Source organism: Stenella coeruleoalba, assembly GCF_951394435.1.
Source record: "Stenella coeruleoalba genome assembly, chromosome: 17".
In the NCBI taxonomy this organism is placed as follows: domain Eukaryota; kingdom Metazoa; phylum Chordata; class Mammalia; order Artiodactyla; family Delphinidae; genus Stenella; species Stenella coeruleoalba.
Window position 1 is genome coordinate 20834372 of NC_137163.1, and position 15549 is coordinate 20849920.

The window sequence follows — 15549 nt, forward strand, 5'->3', positions numbered from 1 at the left end:
TCCAGGAACTTCCCTCATCTAGCACTCACTACATGTATTTTAGACGATATATCTACTTGCCTACATATAAGCTCCATGGAGACAATACTGGCATTTTATTTATCTTGTTCTTCCTAGGATTTAGCCAGTTATGAACCTTAAAAGAATGCAGGCTCTATAATAAATGTTGTAGAATCATAAAATCTAGTCCCGTCTTATTCTGTTTGAATCCCTTCTACAGCTCTACAATTCTAGTATATCTCTTGCAAGCTAAGTGTGGGCTTAGGGTTTGGAGATGAGGTATTTAGCTTCGGGTATGAGAAAACTTAGGAACTGAAAAGCAACTAAACTTCAGGTGTAAGATAGTTTTACAAATTTTTATATAAAAAGTATTGTAGTCTAGCTGTAGAAAAATATAAAAATCATAAAGCACAACTTTAATCGCATCACCTTGCTTTAACATCAATATATTCCTCTGATCTTCTTAGCAGCTGTAGTTAAGCCATTAAAAAATAGAAAAGGGGGAGTAATATAGAAAGTATCAATAAAATATTTTAGTTAAAATGATATATTAAAAAGAGAACAGGAAATGTAAAATGTTACGGCACCTGAAACAGGAATAAGGAATGCTCGATTTAAATCAGCAAAAAAGTATTGAGTGGTAACTAAAGATAAGACAAATACGGTAATAGTGATGCAACCACCTTTGTGACCTCAGAATCCTCATCTCTCAGATGGTGACCAACAGATAATTCTATTCATTCATTTACTCATTCATTTATTCATTCACTCATTCATCAAAGGACTCGGCACAGTAGCACACACTGGTTAGCCTCTAATAGATCAAACAGACCTGCAGAACACATTTTATCCTTTATCCAGTAAGTTCACCCAACAAAAACTTTCCAACTGCCTACTAAGTAAAAACAAATTAAGCGTGATCCTGGCCCTGCATAGTAATATCTTGTCAACCTTGGGGTCTACCTTCCTGAAAAATCTTACTTAATCAAACTGTAGGTTGGCACAAATTAAGGTCTCATATAAAATAGGGAGTTAAAATGATTTAAATGTCATTAAATATATTTTTAAAAGAATAAATAAATATTCCAAAAGAGATCTTCTTCCAAAACAAATCAGATTCATAGAATTAAAACCCAGTCATATTGGATAAACCTTCCTATTAATTGCCTTCTTCTGTGGTTCAGGATACATTGCTGTGGTATTGTTTTCTTAAGGCAAAATTGATTTCCCCACAGTTTTAATATGGTGCAGGTCTTTCAGGTCTTCATATTTTTGAACTAGTCCTTACTGGCTTGACATGTAATGCTATTAACACTTGCATTCTTTCTGTTTTGTTTCAACATGCTCCGTAACACCTGCTTTGTGGTAAATGATCACAGTGCTTGAGGGCACAGTCTTCCTGATTTTGATTCCATATATAGAAAGGTGTAGCATCCACACACACGCAAATTCTCTCTCTGTAATATCCTCATAAATACATACCTGTGATCTCTAAGAATGGGGAGCTAAATTTGGGTTCATTAACAAGACTGAACCAAACCACATATTTTTTTTTAATCAGGGTTGTTTATATATACAAGACCCCATTATGTCTGTAAAAAACAAATTGTCCAAAACCCGGTATGGTACAGAACCCTATTCTGTTACATTATTCCAACCCTTCCTCTGGGAAGAAATTAGCCCTCCTGATAAAATGCATAAGCAATTTTAGGGCTTAACGGGTTTAATACTGAGAAACCAGTCATCTACCCTCCCAGCTGACTCTCACTTGGTGGTTGTTATGAAACATTATTTTATATAGTTCAACAAATATTAGACAACCATCCTCTTTTCCTATAAGTGTTCTTGCCAAGAGTGAATCTTTGAACTGGCCTTCTAGAGGCCTTTTTGCTTGCATCATGCTCATAATTAAATCCTCCAAAACCTTTTTTTTTTAATGTCTGAAAACCTCCATTAGCAAGTCAGAGTTTACAGAAGATTCTCCTAGTAAGGAAGAGTGCAAAATAAGTTGATAATTACAGTGCAGTGCAATAAATTCCACTTCGTAGGTATACCCAGTATGCCGTGAGGATGGAGCAAAACTGTTGAAAGCAGACTGGGACCAGCTTACCACAAGAGAAATTGAAGGTAGGAGAATTTTTGTGAATATTTTATGAGCAAGTTTTCATTCATTGTGTTTATTTTGTTTAATTATTAGTTTTAAGACAGCTACCATTTTCTATCTGTTTTTGCTAAAAGTACATTGTTTTATCCACATTACAGCTCAAACAAGTTTTATTGGAATAACTGGGAATTTAACCACCATGGTAATATCATTACTAGGGGAAAATAGGTTACAAATTCAAACCAAAAAAATCCCAAATTGACGTATGATACACAACCAATTGGTAAATCAAGATTTCTTGATAATCTATATGGGTGAATACAAAAAGATGAAATAATTCTTAGGTGAGTTCAGCTTGATTTAGCTCTGCAAGATCATTCTCAGAATGAGAATCATTCTGATTATTGAGTTGGAGTCCCAGATATCTTGACAATAGGAAGAATTTCAGCTGGTGGATATGATGATAACATTAGTCACAGCAGTTAAATCTTCCGTTACAAATCAGTCCCTTGGCCTTCTGGGGTATGAGTTAGTCTTTTGTTAGAAAAGTGTACATCAATGCTAAAGTTGAGTCCACATAAATATACACATGATAACAGAATCAATCCAACTGCTCTAACTATATATTGACTCTGTCCTTGGTGCTGGCTGGTTAATATTTATATGCTTCATTGTTTATTGTTAATGACTTGGATAAAGTTATACCCCCAAAACTTCCAGATAACACTGTTGACAAAATCAAAACTAAAAAAAATATCTCCATGTACTAAGATGAACCAAAAATACACCAATAAGAAATTAACTAAGGATAAACGTAAGAAACAATTGCACAAATATAGGAAGATGTGACTTAGCAGCAGCAGGTATAATAATAAATTTTTTACAATCAGAAGGGCTTTTATTGACAGTAAGCTTAGTGTGGGTTAAAAGTGGTCCAAAAAACTAATATGAACACAACCTACTTTCAAATGCAATTAACATTCAGTCAGTTCTTATTTTTCACTATGTTTGGGTCTTCCGTATCATTATTAAAGATTTATAATGAGAGAGGGGATCAATAAGGTTTCTTCTGTGAAGGTTGGGCCCCATCTGGAGAACAGTGCTATGTTCAGAACAAAAGGGAACAGTTTTGTATGTTGGAGTTGCGTGTTTGGGCTTGCAAGTTTTTAGTGAAATAAATTTTTCACAGAAAATTTTTAACAGAGTATATATTATAGAAAGTTTTTAATAGAGAATTTCACATTTACCATTTGTTTTGAATTCTAAAATGTGAAATTGTAATATAAAGGGAAGAACTCATGTGGAACATTGTTCAATTTTTACCATCTGAAGAGTGCTCTTGAAAAGTATCTCTTAATCTCGGTCACTTCAGCCTGGCAGTCTAATGACTGGATCAACAATCTCTGATATTAGCTAATAACTAATTCTTGTCTGCATCATATCTCTGTTAAAAAACATTCACTTCATCCCATAGAGACATCATCTTAAAGTAAAACAGAATGAGAATCACCTAATTAAATCAATGTGCAAAATGCAATCTTGGGCAAAACCAATCTCAGCACAGCAGTGAAAGTTTTTCCATTAGAGAGAAGGACTTTCATTCTACCGTGAATTTAGGACAAACTCTACAGTGCATGGAATTCCATGAACTGTTAATTTAACAGATAAGAACTCACTCTCAGATGTTTCATGCTATTTAAAGTGAAAGATTCATTTGCCTCTGAGCTACACTCAGAAAACTTCAGATAGTAAAAGGCTCCTCAACTGAAATGAGCTAAGAAAATTACGTGAAAGTCAATTTGCTTTCCTACTTGGAAACTTCTGATTTCTGAGATGAAGAAAATGAGTATAATTTTCTATAAATTTATGGATTCAACTCTATGAATGCAAGCACCAATAGTACATCTTAATGGAAACATGGGAAGTTATTGCTGGCATCCTCCACTTCCCCATTAGAAAACAAACGTCTCCTCCTGCTATTCTATATTTCATGAAGCAGACTACTTGGTCTCTGTGGCCTGTATTTAAAATAAGAGTAATAAATGCAATCTGGGATGGGTTGAACAATTTAAAGGAGACATGGGGATTTTGATCCTATCTTTGGACTCAGGCAAAGAGTTGTTTTATTTCCCTTTCGTAGGAAGGACCTGCAGGATGCAGCAGAGACCACTGGCAAAACTAAATTTCCAAAAGTTAAGTAAGTTATTAGCTGACAGTTGAACCCATGGGCTAGGGAGTCAGACCTCTGTTCAAAGAGTGCGTCTGCCACTCACTAGCAGATACTAAACCTCCCTAAGTCTTAGTTTCTCCATCATTGAAATGGGATAAAAAATATTACCTATAGCATAATAAATAATATATATGGAAATATAATATTTATTTCTAGAAACTAAATGGTACCATGTCTAGTTTCACTCACCACCTATCAAAATGCCTTTAATGTAGCAAATGCTTAAGAAATAGCAGTGATTATCCATATCATTATTATAATTATTGGCAAGAATTACCAACATTAGCCCAGCAGTTAAAAGTACAGTCTACATGGGACTTCCCTGGTGCTGCAGTGGTTAAGAATCCGCCTGCCAGTGCAGGGGACACAGGTTCAATCCCTGGTCCAGGAAGATCCCACATGCTGTGGAGCAACTAAACCCATGCGCCACAACTACTGAGCCTGCGCTCTAGAGCCCATGAGCCACAACTACTGAAGCCTGTGTGCCTAGAGCCCGTGCTCCACAACGAGAGAAGCCACCGCAATGAGAAGCCCACACACTGCAATGAAGAGTAGCTCTGGCTCACCGCAACTAGAGAAAGCCCACCTGCAGCAATGAAGACCCACCACAGCCAAAAAAAAAAAAAACTACGGTCTTCAAAGCTAGACTTTCAGTGTTTAAATATAACTTCTGGGACTTCCCTGACGGTCCAGCAGTTAAGACTCCACACTCCCAATGCAGGGGACCCAGGTTCGATCCCTGGTCAGGGAACTAGATACCCTATGCCACAACTAAGAGCCCACATGCCGCAACGAAGATCCTGCATGTGTTAACGAAGATCCCACGTGCTGCAACTAAGACCTGGCGCAGCCAAGTGAATAAACAAATTAAAATTTTTAAATAAATAAGTATATATATAAATAAATAAATATAAATTCTACCCTTTCCTAGTGATCTTGGATATTACTAAGCCTCTCTGCTGTCAATTTTCACCATTCAACAAATGGTGCTGGAACAACTGGATACTGTATCCACATGCCAAAAAAAAAAAAAAAAGTTAGACCTCACACTCTGCACAGAAATTAACTCAAAATGGATCACAGACTTAAATGCAAAACACGAAACTCCTGGAAGATAACATAGAAGAAAATTAAATGACCTTAGTTTTGGTGATGACTTTTTAAAGATTTATTTATTATTTTATTTATTTAGTTAGTTTTAAAATTTTTGGCTGCGTCGGGTCTTAGTTGTGGCACACCAGATCTTCATTGAGGCATGTGGGATCTTTCTTTGCAGTGCGCGGGCTTCTCTCTAGTTGTGGCATGTGGGTTTTCTCTTCTCTGTCTGTGGCGCGCAGATGCCAGAGCACATGGGCTCTGTAGTTGTGGCGCTCGGGTTCCAGAGCGCGTGGGCTCTGTAGTTTGTGGCACGTGGGTTCTAGTTGAGGTGCACGAGCTCAATAGTTGTGGCGTGCGGGCTTAGTTGCCCCGTGGCATGTGGGATCTTAGTTCCCCGACCAGGGATCGAACCCGTGTCCCCTGCATTCTAAGGCAGATTCTTCACCACTGGACCACCAGGGAAGTCCTGGTGATGACTTTTTAGATAAAGCAACAAGCACAATCCATGAAAGAAATAATCAATAAGCTGGACTTCATTAAAATTAAAAATTTCTGCTCTGCAAAAGATATTATTAAGAAAATAAAAAAGACTAGGAGAAAATGCTTGCTAAATACGTATCTGATAAAGGGCTTTTATCCAAAATATACAAAGAACTTTAAACTCAACAATAAGAAAACTACTCAATTAGAAAATGAGCCAAAGACCTTAACAGATACCTCACCAAAGAAGATATAGAGATGGCAAATAAGCATATGAAAAAATGGTCCACATCATATGTCATCAGGAAGATGCAAATTAAAACACCAGTGAGACACCACTACACGCCTATTAGAATGGCCAAAATCTACAACATTGACCTCACCAAATGCTGGTTAAGATGTGGAGCAACAGGAACTTTCATTGCTGATAGGAATGAAAATGGTACACCCACTTTGGAAGACAGTTTGGCAACTTCTTACAAAACTAAACACATTCTACCATATGATCCAGAAATCCTACTCCCCTGGTATTTACTCAAAAGAGTTAAAAACATGTCTACACAAAAACTTGTACACATGTTAAACTAATGATTATTACCAATAATTATTTAACTGGAGTTGCAAATCATACTAAAATTTCCTCTAAGATTTAATTTTAAATTCTTTGTATCTCCGTTCAGTGAGTCCTTTTTTTTTTTTTTTTTTTTGCGGTATGCGGGCCTCTCACTGCCGTGGCTTCTCCCGTTGTGGAGCACAGGCTCCGGATGCGCAGGCTCAGCGGCCATGACTCACGGGCCCAGCCGCTCCGCGGCATGTGGGATCCTCCTGGACCGGGGCACGAACCCGCGTCCCCTTTATCGGCAGGAGGACTCTCAACCACTGCGCCACCAGGGAAGCCCCAGTGAGTCCTTTTGTTCCCAGATCTGTAGGTGGAGCTGTCTCTTCCAGATTTCAAGCTCAGATCAGTTTTTTAAGTTGTTTCACTCTTCTGATTCTAAGTCAGTGGTCCGCAATCTGGAGACTTTTTGGGTTGTCACATAAGGAGGAGGAGGGAGATGTTACTAGTAGACAGAGGCCAGAGATGCTGCTAAATATCCTGGATACCAGACAGCTGCCACAAATGGCACAATGATAATTATGCCAAGTTTGAGAAACCGTGCTCTAGCACCTTCTGTCTCTTAGACGTCTTTTGTGTAGTTTTCTCCTCAGCCCACCTTCCATGTGTTCCTCTAAATCCCTAGGGTAACACCTGATTCTAATGGCAGTGCAGTGGTTTTTACAATAAGATCAGTTGTGTCTCAGACAAAAACCAGTATTCTTAGAATATGCAAATTATTTGTGAGGGTGAAGTGTTTTGTCAAAGGAAGGTAAATGTAAGTTGCTATCTCCCACAGAAATGAGTTTGTTTTGTTCACTTTTAGCCTCCCATTGAAAAGAAGTATTTGTCAAAGCCAGCCTGCTCATTATTCTCCATCCTTAAGATGTGTTTCAGTGATGCATCTGACAACTTATACTCAGATTTTCTTTTGGATGTAATAGTTGTACTATAATAAAGATGAAACCTATTGTAAGAATCTTCCAAAATGTAGAATTCAATCATGTAACTCATTAACGCTTCACACAAACATGTTGCATCAAAGACAGATACGTGTCTTTAAATTTTTTATGATGATAAAAATCTAAAAAAATAAAGAAACAATGCCAAACTAGATATGACATCTTTAATAGCACAGAATATTATTTGAAAGCAGTAGCTTCAAATATATTAGTATTAATAGATCTGTTCTTTCATTTCAAGAAGCATGTATTAGTTTAAATTCTATTCAAGTCTTTGAATATCCTAGTTCAAAATATATACATGGTCTGTATAGCAAACCAAGGAATAAATTACTTAAGAAACCTCTTAAGAAATTTGTACTTTGGAATAAGTGTAATCTCTGATAGAGGGCTCATCCCCTAACTGACTCCACTTCAGCCAAGCGGATCTCCTTTCTGTTCCTTGGAACTTCCAGGGAACCTCTTGTCTCAGAGCCTTTGTACTTTCTGTTCCCTCTCCCAGACACTTCTTCCCTAGGGACTCACAGGGCTCATCCTCTGGTTTCCTTCAGATCTTCACATAAATATCATTTTCTCAGGGAGACTTCCTTCACCCCCTCAATACCCTCTACTCCCATCCTGTACACTATTTTTCTCCATGGCAGTTGTCACCTTCTAATGTACTATATATTTTACTCATTTGTTGTAATAAGACTCAGCAAATATGTGTTGTGTTCATTTAGTAAATAAAAGGAAGGAAAGGTGGGGATGCCAATAACATGGTTTTGCTGGAGTGGATTTAGTAGGCATGGTCTGTCTCTGGAGCTCTAATGCTGGTGAACACTTCTAACACCGGTCCATAGCTAAGGTAGTGTGATTCTGGAACAAAGTGTACCAACAATGCCTTCCTGATTCCCCAGCTTCCTGACAGTTGCAGAGGCAGCCCTTTCTTTAGAAGGTGGATCTCAGTTATTCTGGGAGTCTCTCCTGGAGACCCAGAGAGAGTCAGCTCTTCTTCACAATCTATCTCATTCATCTTAGTTTACCCAAATGTTTCCTATTATGTACAACTGAGCCCTGAATATACCCCCATTTTACATCAAGAAAACTGATCACCAGGAACACTAAATGACAGCAATAAGTCAAGCCTGAGTTTATATGATCCCACAAACTAAATGAACAATTCTAGATTCCTCTTCCAATGACTCAGAAACACCTACACAGTTCTAGAAATTTCTCCTCCTAATCCCTCAGAAAGATAGATTTCTGGAACTGATGAAAAAATATATTCTTTCCAGCCCAACCCTCTGCCTGGAATAGTTTGCACCTGGTACGGATGACTGTTAAGACTGCTCCCAAGAGGCAAGAAAATCTTGCATCTCAGTATTTGAGCATTTTGCATAATATATTCTGTATGATATTTTTGTGCAATTTTCAAGATATGTTGTACCGGGAAACTCAAATTAAGTCACAAAAATCGGCTGTTTGGTTATAAACCATCCATTGTGGGCTTACAGTGCATATTATGGATTCAAATCTTCTTTCAACTAAAAATGGCTTGTTTTCCTTTTCTGATTACTCAGTTGATGACTTGTGTGATTTGGGACAATCAGAGCCTGAGAATCTGGCTGCTGCTTCCTGTCTTTTGCACATTCTGTTGAAGCAGCTAAACTCTGTGTCTAGTTGGCTTTTGGGGGTTTTTTTTGTACATCTGTGGAGTTTGTTTTTGAAACTGAAAACATTTTTCAAAGAGAAAACCATCTCAGAAAAACATCATAGAGGGAAAATCCTCTCCATTATTTGTATAATATATAGGCAAGCCGAGGACAGGCTGCTCCTCTGAAAAGACAAACCTGGTAAGAGGAGATTCCATAATATAGAAAGCAGATGAAGCTGAAGGGATCAGAGGATGAAAAGGACCAACATATTTTCAGGGGTATGAAAGTTAGTAATACAAAGCTATTAAATAACCTGTGAGTTAATCATATTGTACTTTTTTTCTTTATATATTGCAGTTTTAACACACTGTGTTTTTTTTCCCATTTATTTAAAGAGTTATTCCATGAGTTTTTACGAATTGGTTCATTGGTTCCCAGGGAATTCCTGGGTGGTCCAGTGGTTAGGACTTGGCGCTTTCACTGCCAAGGGCCCAGGTTCAATCCCTGGTTGGGGAACTAAGAACCCACAAGCCACATGGTGTGGCCAAAAAAAAAAAAAAAAGAATTGGGTCCCAAAACGTACAGAAGGAACTGTCCCTTCCAAAGTTGTAAGTTAGATCATGAGAAATTGTCAGTATTATTGAAAGTTATTTTTAAAAATAGAGTTTCTCTCTTGGTTGTCAAAGTCAATACATTTCCCACTACTCAGACGGAAATCAGACCTTTACCACAAAGAGAATGCTCTTTAAAAATGGCGGTCTCTTGGGCGTCCCTGGTGGCGCAGTGGTTGAGAGTCCGCCTGCCGATGCAGGGAACACGGGTTCGTGCCCCAGTCCGGGAAGATCCCACATGCCGCGGAGCAGCTGGGCCCGTGAGCCGTGGCCGCTGAGCCTGCGCGTCCAGAGCCTGTGCTCCGCAACGAGAGAGGCCACAGTAGTGAGAGGCCCACGTACCGCAAAAACAAAAACAAAAACAAAATGGCGGTATCATAGCGCCTAACATAATAGCTTATTAGGTTTAAAAGAGAGAAGAAGAGAGAAAGAGGGAAAGAGAGAGAATAAATACCTTGGCTACCATCAATAAAAATTATATCTTTAAAAAAGGTTTTATATTAGAGAATTCTGTCGCAAAACACCGTTAGATAAAATATTATCCTAAACATATGATATTGTAAGTATAAATAAATAGGGTAACTCCCAGAATGTATCAGGTGGAGTCAGGGCAGAGGAACTACAGCGAGTGTGCAGGAGTTGGAGAAAGATTCTCCTTTGTGAAAAGTCAGGCATGAGCATTATGGAAAAGGAAACCCTAGGAAGGAGAGTCTGTAGGATTTGCTAAAGGGCCCGGAATATACATTTTTTTAATTAATCATTAAATTCCACAGCCTGACACATTGCCACACACGATGGTTCAATAAATATTTGTCAAGCAGTTTGATACCTATGATGTCTGTTGAGCACGTATGTAGATGTCAACTCCTTTCTTGCTTCTTCTTGTCTTAAATGGTGAAATGATACCTAGAGCAACAGGCATCATGTTCCAACCATAAAGCCAGTATTCCAAGGATGATAGGGCAGGAAGATGTAAAAAATGTTGGTCTTTGAGGTTATCAAGGAGCTGTTTCCTCCAGATGTTTTGTTATGTGAGTACTTAAATATTTTATTCCCCCCTTTTTTTTTTTCCTTTTGAGTGCAAATTTATATTTGGGGTTTTTTTCCCTCTTTTTTATTGAAGTATAGTTGCTGTACAATATTACATGTTACAGGTGTACAATATAGTGATTCACAAATTTTAAGGGTTATACTTCCTTTATAGTTATTATAGTTTTATAATATATTATAAAATATTGACTCTATTCCCTATGTTGTACAATATATCCTTGTAGCTTATTTTATACCTAACAGTTTGTGCCCCTTAATTCCCTACCCCTATATTGCCCTCCCCTCTTCCCTCTCCCCATTGGTAAGCACTAGTTTGTTCTCTATATTTGTGAATCTGCTTCTTTTTTATTATATTCACTATTTTGTTGTATTTTTTAGATTCCACATATAAGTGATATCACACAGTATTTATCTTTCTCTGAGTTATTTCACTTAGCATAAAGTCCATCCATGTTGCTGCGAATGGCAAAATTACATTCTTTTTTACGGCTGAGTAGTGTTCCATTGTGTGTGTGTGTGTGTGTGTGTGTGTGTGTGTGTGTGTGTGTGTATGTATGACATCTTTTTATCCATTCATCTGTTGATGGACACTTAGGTTGCTTCCATATCTTGGCAATTATAAATAGTGCTGCTATGAACATTGGGGTGCAGATATCTTTTTGAAATACTGTTTTTGGTTTTTTTGGATGTATACCCAGGAGTGGAATTGCTGAGTCATATGGTAGTTCTATTTTTAGTCTTTTAAGAAACCTCCATACTGTTTTTCACAGTGGCTGCACCAATTTACATTCCTACCAACATCATACAAGTTTTCCTTCTCCACATTCTCACCAACATTTGTTATTTGTAGACTTTTTTATGATAGCCATTCTGACAGGGATGATTTGATATCTCATTGTGATTTTGATTTGTATTTCCCTGCTAATTAGCAGTGTTGAGCACCTTTTCATGTGCCTGTTAGCCATCTGTATTTCTTCTTTGGAAAAATATCTATTCAGTCCTTCTGCCCAATTTTTAATTGGGTTGTTTGTTTTTTTGATGTTGAGCTGTATGAGCTGTGGAGGTAAAAGACCTGTACTCAGAAAACTGTAAGACACTGATGAAAGAAATTGAAGACGATACAAATAGATGGAAAGATATACCGTGCTCTTGCACTGGAAGAATCAGTATTATTCAAATGACCATACTACCCAAGGCAATCTACAGATTCAGTGCAATCCCTGTCAAAATACTAATGGCATTTTTCATAGAACTAGAACAAATAATTTTAAAATTTGTATGGAAACACAGAAGACCCCGAATAGCCAAAACAATCTTGAGAAAGCAGAACAGATCTGAAGAAATCACACTTCCTGGCTTCAGACTATACTACAAAACTACAGCAATCAAAACAGTATGGTACTAGAACAAAAACAAACACATAGATCAATGAAACAGGATAGAGAGCCCCCAAAAATAAACCCACACACTTATGGTCAATTAATCTATGACAAAGGAGGCAAGAATACACAATGGAGAAAAGACAGTCTCTTCAACAAGTGATGCTGGGAAAATGGGACAGCTACATGTAAAAGAATGAAATTAGAACATTCTATACCACCATATACAAAAATAAATTCAAAATGGACTAAAGGCCTAAGTGTAAGACCAGATACTATAAAACTCTTAGAGGAAAACATAGGCAGAACACTCTTTGACATAAATTGTAGCAATATTTTTTTGGATCCATCTCTTAAAGCAAAGGAAATAAAAACAAAAATAAACAAATTGGACCTAATTAAACTTAAAAGCTTTTATGCAACAAAGGAAACCATCAGCAAAATGAAAAGACAAACTACTGAATGGGAGAAAATATTTGCAAATGATATGACCCATAAGGGATTAATATCCAACATAAATGTTGGATATTCTTTTTCCCTGAAACCACTGTTATTTATTACTTGTAGGAAAAAAAAAAAAAAAGGTTATTTATTACTTGCAGAAAAAAGCATTCATTGATACACCCCTAAAAGGAAAACTGTATCTTTTTTCCAGGTCCTGAAAAATAGGCCTGGTCTGATTTCACAGCAGCACCCCCAGATAAACAAACAAACAAACAAAATTACCTGTTTGCTGATGTCTGCAACTCTTAATGCAACAGAACACTTTATCTAGAACATGTGATATTGACTCTCATACTTAATTGTATAGCACCTGCTTTTGGCATTATCTTTGGGTCTGCTCCAAGAGAGAATTTCCTGTTTTAGGAACTTCTGGGCTTGCAAATTCAGATAACCCTCAACATATCTATTTTTCGGTTATTACAGGTTTCCTGGTTCAGCCATTGCTAAGCTTTTGTTCTCAAACTAATCACTCTGCTTCTTTGTATTACATAAATAACCACCTCTAAAACTTTCCCTCATAAACCATAAACCTGGGTTCTTCCCTCAAATAGTCATAGATCACCATCTGTGCCAGTTATCAATTTATTGTCTCTGAGCTCCAAGTTCACCTTTGTTTTGCTTTGTGATACAGGAGCTGGACCATGCAAATATTTTCTCTTGTCAGCTAGTGCAATGTTAGGCTTTGTCAGCAGGGGGCGTGGAACAGAAAGCAGCATATGGGACACCCAGTAGCACTCATGCACCAACAAGTTTAGCCAGCACCATGCAGAATCTCACTAGCAGCTCAGAAAGTGACTTACCAGTGAGCCTCACCAGCATCCCAGAGGGCTGATTCCCAACTAGTTTTACTAGGGCCCCAACAGGTGGTTTCCAGCCAGACCTGGCTGGTGGCACTTCAGCAAATTCTCTGTTACTAAGTAGGCCACAGCCACACCCTCTCCAACAGGGTCTGGATAGCAGTGTTGGCCTCCTTCCAAGTCTTTTCCTTCCATGGGTATGAGACTCAGCTGTAGAAGTAGTAGCTCCTCCCTACCTCTGCTATTCTTGTGTTCTGTTGAGTTCACTTTATTGCTAAGCTGTAATCTCCTGTTATTTAGTTAACTATTAATTATTTATCCCTTAATAGTTACTCCCTGCTATTAGTTCATTATTAGATAATAATTCTTTATATTGAAATGTTCCACTCAATTTACTGAGCTATTTATGTCTCCTGGCTAGACCCTGACTGACACATCTTCTTTAGGTCATTCATAGGAATTCTGCATGGGCTATCTTTATTTTACAAAAATGTCAGGAGTCTACTGACTTCCAAAATAAATCAGCCTATCAGTTGTAATGTTAAACATGTAAGGCCAAATTTCCAAGCCTGGTAATCCAGTACATTAAAATTAAATAGTATATATTATTTTGCAAAGGTCCAGGAATCAGGAAATATTCAAAGACATTGAATTTCTGTTGTGGTAGCCTTCCTTAAACCCATTAACATTTAATTTAATTGTAGTTCCAAGGTAATATTTCAAATAGTCTGAGAACGAAATTGCACATGTAAATACTTCAGTGTTTAGGGAAGTATTTGGGTATTAGAAATGGACTCTAGTATTGCCTGCAATTCAAGGATTTGAAATTTTTTATCTCTACTAATAATGAGCCTATAGGCAAACTAAATTTTTAAAAAGCTATACTTTCAACCCACACAATTGAATATCAGAACATTTGAGATTTTTAGGTTCTGTGCTATCCTTTGTCAAGAATGACCCAAGTAGAGAAAATATTTACAAATAATATACCTGATAAGAGTCGTGTCCATAATATATTAAGAATTCATACAAGTCAACAACATAAGGTAAACAACCCAATTAAAAGTGGACAAAGTATTTGAATACACATTCTCCAAAGAGGAGACATAAATGGCCAACAAGCATATGAAAAAATGCTCAATGCCATTAAAGAAATACAAATCAAAACCACAATGAGATACCATTTCACACCCACTTGGATGGATAGAATTAAGAAATAATAATAACAGAAAATAACTAGTCATGGTGAGGATCTAGAGAACTTGGAACCCTCATACATTGCTGGTAGGAATACAAAATAGCACAGACACTGGATAAAGAGTTTGGCTATTACTCAGTAATTACCAAATGACTCAGTAATTCCACTCCTAGGTAAAAACCCCAAAGAATTGAAAACAGGTGTTCAAACAAATATCAGTATGCATATGTTCATAGCAACACTATTCACAATAGCCAAAAGGTTGAAACAACCCAAATGTCCATCAACTGATGAATGGTTAAACAAAATGTGGTATATCCATACAATGGAATATTATATATCCAGGAAAAAGGAATGAAGTACAGCTATACACTACATTGTGGCTGAACCTAGAAAACATTATGCTAAGTTAAAGAATTAGGCACAAAAGGTCACATATTGTATAATTCCATTTATATAAAATATCCAGGGCTTCCCTGGTGGCTCAGTGGTTGAGAGTCCGCCTGCCAAGGCAGGGATCACGGGTTTGTGCCCCGTTCTGGGAAGATCCCACATGCTGCAGAGTGGCTGGGCCCATGAGCCATGGCCACTGAGCCTGTGCATCCGGAGCCTGTGCTCCGCAAATGGAGAGGCCACAACAGTGAGAGGCCCGCGTACCGCAAAAAAAAAAAAAAAAAAAAAATCCAGAACAGGAAAATCCAGAGATTAGTGATGTCCAGGGGCTGGAGGGAGGATGGAATAGGGAGAGATAGCTGAATGGGTATAAGTTTTCCTTTTTGGGTGATAAGAATGTTCTAGAATTAGATAATAGTGATAGTTGCACAACATTGTAAATATACTAAATGCCACTGAACTGTATACTTTAAAGTGGTTAAAATGGTGAATTCTGTATTATATATATTTT

At 37.5% G+C, this 15549-nt stretch overlaps 1 protein-coding gene across 4 annotated transcripts in view; it reads left to right on the top strand.

Annotated features, from left to right (window-relative positions):
• Positions 1 to 15549, top strand: part of RAD21 (RAD21 cohesin complex component) — a 146211-nt gene that overhangs the window by 94780 nt on the left and 35882 nt on the right. For all 4 annotated transcript variants that reach the window (XM_079902305.1, XM_079902309.1, XM_079902306.1 and 1 more), the window contains one exon: positions 2049 to 2127. The gene's annotated coding sequence lies outside the window, so the exon portion shown is untranslated. The remainder of the gene's footprint in view (positions 1 to 2048; positions 2128 to 15549) is intronic.